Source organism: Lactuca virosa, chromosome 7 (genome assembly GCF_052849685.1).
Source record: "Lactuca virosa cultivar CGN04683 chromosome 7, Lactuca_virosa_CGN04683_v6, whole genome shotgun sequence".
Classification (NCBI taxonomy): Eukaryota; Viridiplantae; Streptophyta; class Magnoliopsida; order Asterales; family Asteraceae; genus Lactuca; species Lactuca virosa.
In genome coordinates, this window is record NC_136432.1 from 288,570,359 (window position 1) to 288,579,443 (window position 9,085).

Sequence of the window (9,085 nt, forward strand, 5' to 3'; positions counted from 1 at the left end):
ACGAGTTTCCATAGCTGACGAGCGAGCGGTGTATGCTACTGACGTGATTCGAGGATGTGTACTGGAGATTTTCGGTGTTGACTTCCCGATAGATCTGGTCCCGATTGCGATGGGGGACGTTTGCGTTATAGTGGGCATGGATTGGTTGAGCCGATTTGGGGCGGTTATAGACTGCGAGCGGCAGATGGTGACGATACGAGACCCTAGTGGGGGAGTGCTGACTGTATATGGCGAGGGTACCCGATGTGGGTCAGCATTTTGTTCGGCTGCCAGAGCGAGACAGAGTTTACAGCAGGGCTGCAGCGGGTTTGTAGGTTATGTGATGGATACACAAGTGGCCGTTGAGAGGCCGAGTTCGGTTGATGATGTTCCGATAGTGCGTGAGTTCCCGGATGTTTTTCCCGAGGAGTTGCCGGGTGTGCCTCCCGAGAGGCAGGTGGAGTTCCGCATCGATTTGGTTCCGGGGGCAGCGCCTATCGCCAAGGCTCCTTATCGCCTTGTGCCGCCAGAGATGCAGGAGTTATCCTCGCAGCTACAGGAGCTGCTGGGGAAGGGTTTTATTCGACCGAGTAGCTCGCCGTGGGGAGCACGGATCCTTTTTGTCAAGAAAAACGATGGTTCACACCGGATGTGCATTGATTACCGGGAGTTGAACAAGTTGACGGTCAAGAACCCTTATCCATTACCGAGGATCGATGATCTGTTCGATCAGTTGCAGGGAGCATCTTGGTTCTCCAAGATAGACTTGAGGCCTGGATATCACCAGATGAGGGTGCGTGATGAGGATATCCAGAAGACGACGTTTAGGACTTGTTATGGGCACTAAGAGTTCGTGGTGATGCCTTTCGGGCTCACCAATGCACCAGCAGCGTTCATGGATCTCATGAAAAGAGTATGCAGACCGATATTGGATAGATCGGTGATTGTGTTCATCGACGATATCCTGGTGTATTCGAGATCTAGAGAGCAGCATGAGGAGCATCTGAGAGAGATTGTCGGAGTATTGAGGTTGGAGAGGCTTTACGCCAAATTCTCCAAGTGTGATTTCTGGTTACGAGAGGTCCAGTTCTTGGGACACCTCGTCAACCAGAATGGGATATTGGTCGATCCGGCCAAGATTGAGGCAGTTATGAGCTGGGAGGTGCCGAGATCCCCCACCGAGATCAGGAGTTTTCTGGAGTTGGCCGGTTACTATCGGAGATTTATCAAGGATTTCTCCAAGATTGTCGTGCCTCTCACCAGGATGACTCGGAAGGGCGTTGCTTTTACGTGGGTCCAGAACAGCAGACCTCGTTTGAGACTCTTCGCTAGAGACTGTGCGAAGCCCCGGTGTTAGCCCTTCCAGAGGGAATGGAGGATTTCATGGTGTATTGTGACGCATCGATATCGGGGTTGGGTGCGGTGCTTATGCAGAGAGGACACGTGATAGCATACGCCTCGAGGAAGCTGAAGCCTCACGAGGTGAGGTATCTCACCTACGATTTGGAGTTGGGGGCCGTGGTGTTTGCCCTCAAGATATGGTGTCATTATTTGTATGGGGTTGGGTGTATCATATACACGGACCATAAGAGTTTGAAGTACTTGATGGATCAGCCCAACCTGAACATGCGCCAGAGGAGATGGTTGGATGTGGTAAAGGATTATGACTGCGAGATCCTGTACCACCCGGGCAAGGCTAACGTTGTAGCCGATGCCCTGATCTGTAGGGCTGAGAGTGCCCCGATACGAGATATTTGTATGAGGATGACGGTGATGACCCCGGTGTTGGATACCATCTGAGAGGCCCAGGCAGAGGCTGTGAGACCGGAGAACCGCAAGAGAGAGCGGGTGATTGGTCAGGTATCTGAGTTTGTTACCGATAGTCGAGGGCTTATGACCTTTCAGGGTCGGATTTGGGTGTCGTTTACGGGCGGGGCACGTACCATCCTGATGGAGGAGGCGCACAGATCGAGGTTCTCGATCCATCCCGGGGCCACTAAGATGTATTTGGACCTGAAGAGAGAGTATTGGTCGCCCTGTATGAAGAGGGATGTGGCGTGGTTTGTTGAGAGGTGCTTGACCTATCGCAGGGTTAAGGCCGAGCACCAACGTCCGCATGGCAAGTTGCAGCCACTTGAGGTTCCCCAGTGGAAGTGGGAACAGGTTTCCATGGATTTCATCACCAAATTGTCGAGGACCGCGAGGGGTGTCATTGCGATTTGGGTGATCGTTGACCGGCTGACGAAGAGCGCTCACTTCCATGCTATCAGTGAGAGCTCTTCCACGGAGAGGCTGGCGGAGATATACGTGAGGGAGGTGGTGTCGTGGCACGGGGTGCCAATCTCAATTGTGTCAGATCGAGACGTGCGTTTCACCTCCAGGTTCTGGAAGAAATTCCATGAGGAGTTGGGTACGAGGTTGCATTTCAGCACCGCTTACCACCCACAGACGGACAGACAGAGTGAGCGGACGATTCAGACGCTCGAGGACATGCTTCGAGCATGTGTGTTGGACTTCATAGAAAGTTGGGACACGTACCTACCATTTGCTGAGTTTTCCTATAACAACAGCCACCATTCGAGTATTGGTATGCCTCCCTTCGAGTTGTTGTATGGGAGGAGGTGTCGGACTCCCATCTGCTGGGGAGAGGTGGGGCAGCGAGTGATGGGTAGCACTGAGATAGTGCTTCAGACGACTGAGCAGGTTGCTGACAGCTCAGAGTCGTCAGAAAAGCTATGCGGATAGGCGACGATCCGAGCTCGAGTTTCAGGTTGGTGACTTTGTACTCCTGAAGGTATCTCCTTGGAAAGGAGTGATCCTATTCAGGAAGAGGGGCAAGCTGGGGCCCCGGTACATTGGTCCTTTCAGGGTGACCGCGAGGGTGGGCAGGGTAGCGTATCGTTTAGAGCTACCTACGGAGTTGAGCCAGATACATCATACCTTCTACGTGTCTCAGTTGAGGAAGTGTATAGCTGACGAGTCGACGATAGTGCCACTAGAGGATATACAGGAGGATGCGAGCCTGAATTATGTTGAGAGGCCGATCCCGATCCTAGATCGGAGGATCAAGGTTTTGAGGAACAAGGAGGTGCCCCTGGTTCAGGTCCAGTGGCAACATCGGAGAGGGTCCGAGCTGACTTGGGAGCCGGAGTTGGAGATGCGGGAGTAGCATCCAGAGTTGTTTGCAGAGCGAGACTTCGAGGGCGAAGTCTGATCCTAGTGGGGGAGAATTGTAACATCCGGAATTCCAGGTATCATATTTTAATTATTTATTTTTGTCAAAAGAAGGACTCGACGAGTTGATGCCTAGACTCGTCGAGTAGCATCGCGATTTGCTGACTGGATTTAATGAAGGGACTCGACGAGTCAGGGAGTCGACTCGACGAGTTCGCGCTGTGGGCAGAAACCCTAAATCCTCGGGCATGTGCCCTATTTAAGGGATCTTATGGCCCTCATTTACGGTCACCTTCACCCTTAAGAGCACCAGAGAACCAGAGAGCGTATAGAGAGAGAGAGGAAGCCATTTTCATCATCTCTAGTGTGATTTCGCAAGGAAGAAGGAAGGAGGGCAAGCTAGACGGCTTAAGGAGCTCAGATGTGCTACCATTTTATCAGAAGAGGCTACTAGAGGTATGGATCTATGCTCAATCTTGTGTTTATGGTGATCTACTTGAATCTAGGGTTTTCTTATCCCTTCTTTAGCTTGGATTCGAAGCTTATGAGGTCCTAAGGTGGAATAACTCTTAGATTTGGACCTTAAGAGGTCCAAAGAGTCCCAACCATTCTGCTTTATGCTGTTCCATTAGAGGTATGGACCTGGGGTGCCATTTTTGAAGCTATTTCACCAAAAGAAGCATTATGGACGTTGCATGAGTGCAAAGATTGGACCTTTACGTGATTATTGAGCATTGGGAAGTCAGATCTATAGGTTAGAGAAACAGATCTGACCTCAGAAGGTCATTCGAGTGTGGCTATGGAAGAAACTCGTCGAGTCCATAAGAGAACTCGACGAGTCGAGTCGGGGTTGCCCCGCGATTCATGACCAGTGGTAAGTCGTTGAGTGGAAGGTTCAGTCGACGAGTCGAGTGAGGCTTTAGAAGGATCCAGAGGACACACTTGGACTCGCCAAGTCACCCATGTGCACTCGACGAGTCTGGTCAAAGTTTGACCGTTGACTAGAGTTGACTTCAGTTGACCTTGGGGTTTGGGTCAAGCTGATTGAAAAGAGGTCAGAGAGGGGTAGAATGGTCTTCAACCCATTATTAGAGATGAGAACATGAGAGGGTTTTGATTAGAGATGTTATCATGTTGATAGGATGAGGCTAGGTCGGGATATTCGAGCACGAGAATTTATCCGACTTCACATGAGGTGAGTCTTCTCACTATACTTTACCTAGAGTGGTAGTTATGTGTGACCGGAAGGTCTTATATGCTATGCAGAGTATGTGATATATGTTGATATGTGATATGTATGTGTTATGTTATGTTATGAGTAGCATGGAATGGACCGGAAGGTCATTATGATATGGACCAGAAGGTCATTATGATATGGACCGGAAGGTCAACAGTGTATGGACCGGAAGGTCAACAGTGTATGGATCGGAAGGTCAAGATGATGAGGACCGGAAGGTCATACGGGTAAGGTCGAAAGGTCTACCAGGGTTGGGACGGAAGTCCCCTGAGACACATGGATCGGAAGGTCCCATAGAGCTATGGCCTTGAGTGGTGTATCTGTTGTATGTGGTATTTTGGGGAACTCACTAAGCATTTATGCTTACCGTGTTATGTGATATGTGTTTCAGGTACTAGCGAGGATCGCAGGAAGGCGCCGGCATGATCTGTATACACTGATGAAGATTTATGTACTTGAGATTGTGGGGTTGTTTATTAAGATAATATGTGACACAATGGATTTTGTTATGAATGAAATTATGTTTTAAAAAATAAAAATTGTTTTGGAAATCCACTTTGTTACAGTTTGAGTTCCTTTTCATCTATATTTTGACCTAAAATGGAAGAGACATACATTGGACATGCATGTCCATAAAGCATCAATCTTTATGATCCATTAGGTGTGGGAAGTCTTTTGGAAAGTATGGGTGAATGCCTTTGGTGATTAAGAGCTTAATGAATAAGTTCATGCTTCATGAGGTCATTAAGAACTTTGGTTTAGAGGTTTTGTCTTATTAAGATGTCTTAATGGATAAAGTTGGAAACTTTATCCGTCAAGACCTTAGGAAGAATCAGATCTAATCTTTGGAGGTCCTGGAATTTGAAGAAAAAAGCTTAACTCATTAAGTTGTTCAGACCCAGATCCTACAACGTGGACTTTAGGCTGCCACGACTTGGCGACTGGGTATCAGCCCGACTATTTTGACATTTTGCGACCACGACATGGAGGTTTGCTGATGTTAATTATTGACTTTGGCTTGGATGTTGATCGTTGACTTTGAGTGTTGACTTTTGACTTCGGTTGACTTTTGGTCAAATTGCTAGTTTTAGAGGGTAAACTAAGGGTTTACCTTGTACAGATTCTTAGGAGGTCTTTAGTACCATTCTTCGACAGTAGGTGTTCGTAGTTGTGGTCTTTGTCTGTGAGGTGATTCTTCTCACTACACTGTATCATGGTAGACGGTCTGTGTGACTCTTGCATGTATAATGGGCGACGCCAGTTTGTATGATAGGTGTGACCCGTTGGTGAGAACTTTCCCGTTATATGAGTTGGGCAACGCCCATTTGTATTGTAACAACCCGATATTTCAGGTCAATGTAATGAATTAAAGTCAAATATTGTAACCTATTTTTGAGATAACAAAAATAGCGTCAAAAATGAAATGTTCAAAAATCTCAATTCGAATGTAATAGGTGGTAGATATCATAACAAGGTTTTCAAAAATATAGAGAACACTAAAATCCGAGTTACAACGAAGAAGTTATGACCAATCGAAGATCCGCAACAAAACCGGTAAAGCACTGGTAAGCGTAAAACGCGAAATTCCAATAAAATACTTTTTAGCCTTAGGTATCTAAATGAAAGTCGTAGATATCTTTAAACCGTAAACGTACATAAAAAGAACGTCTAAATCTGACTTCGTATGAGAAAGTTATGATTTTTCTAAGTTTCGGATATAACAGTAGACAGCTAAAAACTCAAAATAAAGATCGAGCGACTTTTAGCCGACGCAACCTAAACGAGAATTGAAGATCTCGACAATAGTAGTACAACGGTAAAAAGACAAACGAAAACGGACGTCAGAGGAAGAAGTTATGGATTTTTAACGGACTTTTCTAGTCCCGGCCTGTTAAAAATATAATATTAAAAATAAAGTCAAAATTAGTCGACGGAGTCTAAACGAAAGTTGTAGAGCATAATCTCATCTACGCGTGGATATAAAGAACGTCAAAATCGGAGCTCGTATGCGACATATAAATTTCTGAAGTTCGGGACACGAAACCCCACACTGTCAGAAAACTCACGACGTGAGCTAGTGACTGATGTGTGCCGGAGACAGGCTATCAGACGTCGAGTCTATGGAAGGGATCAGATCAAAACTCACGACGTGAGCCACTCCATGCTCACGACGTGAACTCCAAAAATCCACCCTATAAATAGAAACCGAAGGTCTCGGGTTTAGGCTACTCAATTCTACTCTCCTTTCTACTTTTATTCTGTGTTAAGCATCCCGAGACTACCTCGATGCCCCGGTTACGTGTCCAAGCTCTGACGGAAGTTCTAATCCCCGAGATTTCCGAGAAATTGACTTCTTTCCGGTCGAAGTGCTGCCCGAGCAAAGTATCGTTTTCTTCAAACCGTCACTCTTGCCAAGTGAGTTCATACCCCTATCACTACACTTTCAAATGCTTTTAAACACTTTTAAGGGGGGAATACAAGTAAACACACGGTTAAGCTCGTGTGAAAACATCAATCTTTTGCCATACTTTTCATACTGTTGTTATAACTATCATACGAAAATGTTGGCATGCAAAACATCTTACGACACCACTTTACCCTCTCGGGATGAAATGTGTTTATAAATAATAACATGCTTTATTTATATGTTTGCATAACATATCATGACATGGGTAACCATTTCAACTATAACATTACGTATAGATAAGAAAATACATATCACTATTATGCCTTTATCAACACTGTAAAAGGGTAATCATTTCGGACATAAACATATACATTTCAAAAATATGTGACTTAATTGAGAATATGTGAGTCATTCGTCTTCATCGTACCAATCAAGGTATACAAGAAAGCCCTGTTTTATAACCAGTCTCCGTCCGGAGAACGTGAAAAGTGTGTATAGATCTATACGGGACTGATGATCCCGCACCCTGGCTGTTAGCTACAGCCGGACTGGCAGGTTAAGGGTGACAAGTCTCATAACATTTTGACGCCTGAAGAACGTCACTACAGGCAAATCCATCATAGTACGGTTATGAAAACTCACAGGATAGATAATTATTATGGTATTATGTTTTTACGGGAAAACAAACGTGAACTTTCGAATGGCATACATTTATCTACTTATGAACTCACCAACTTAATTCTTGACACTTTTTCTTTGAAATAACTTGTATTCTCAGGGAATCGCTAAACACCAGGTTATCAACTACTTTTGGGGACTAATGCTCTGGCGTTAGTAACATCTTTCGGAACATCATATTGTATTTGACTTTTGAAACATGTAATACAACAATCATGTAAACTTTTCAGATATATATTATGGTGGTGTGTACTTTCTTTACTATTCAATTGTTATGATACTGTACATGACGTCCTCCGCCACCGAATGTTTCCGCCGTTCAGGTTTGGGGGTGTGATAGATTGGTTTCAGAGCATTGTTTATAGTGAACTAAGTATATCAAAACCATTTTTGATATACAACTATAAACACAACTGGGCAAAAACACTCTGATTAAGAGTTATACTTTTTGAAAATAAATTTTTTATAAAAGTATACATGCACACATTATATAACAAGATCAATATCATAATGAAAGCAATATAGAAGTATTATAGATGAGTTGTGCAATACAGGTATGCCTTGGAACATGTAATCAAGACTGGGATGAATATAGTCTGATCAACTATATTTATCAGAGAGCCGACTAACATATGCCAGGGAATAGCTGCAGTGGACAACAAGTCTAAAACTTACCAAACTTATAAACTTTAGAATCAAACATAACAATTAGAATACTATAGGAGTATTTTGTAAATGCAATAGTTTAACCTACATGTTCAAATTTACACGCTTTAGTTTTTAGACAATTCTCATATCCCTATTCTCACACAAACACAATGGCCGGATTCCATCTACCAGGGGACCCCTACTACCCGAACCAAGGCAATGGAGAATGGATAGAGGAGGATCCGGAAGAGGATCCAGAAGAAATCGTGGACGAAGAAGAAGAAGAGGAGGACAAACCGGAAGAAGAATTCAAGGAAGAAATGCAAGAAGACTCTGAATCAGATCCCGAAGACAATAACCTACCCTTAGTGGCTCCGATCCAAAATCCAAATCCTCGACAGGGATTTCAAGGCCCGACACCTCGGTGGGCAATGAACCTGAATAGGTGGAGTCGCGAACAGGGTCAACCCCCTCCGTACAGTGGAGACCGAAGCTTCTACAATCTGAGCGAGGGAGGCTCAGCAGAAAGAGACGTTCCTATACTGGTTCGCCGGATTGCTCGCAATAATGAGCAAGGAAGGGCAACTATCCAACGAACCGAGGAGAATGATGCGAACACCGGAGTTAATACAGTTCGCATCCGACACTTAGAATCAGCTCATAGAAGAACCATAAATCACAATGAAACCTTGCAGAGAGAGCTAACTACAACTCAAACTGAAGTCAGGGAACTTCGAGCACATCAGGCAAGGTATGAAATGTGTACGCTCGAGATGGAGCGTCAGTTGGCAGAACCAAAGGCACATCCGAGCAGTTCTCGTCGCAAGTAGAGGACACTCTACTCGCTCTTTCTCTTGGTTTATGGAAATAACTTTCGTATATACTCTAAGTAGTACTCTTTTCATGTAAAATATTCCTGTCTAGCAAGTACTGTTTCACTAGATCTTTGTGATGTCAAATTT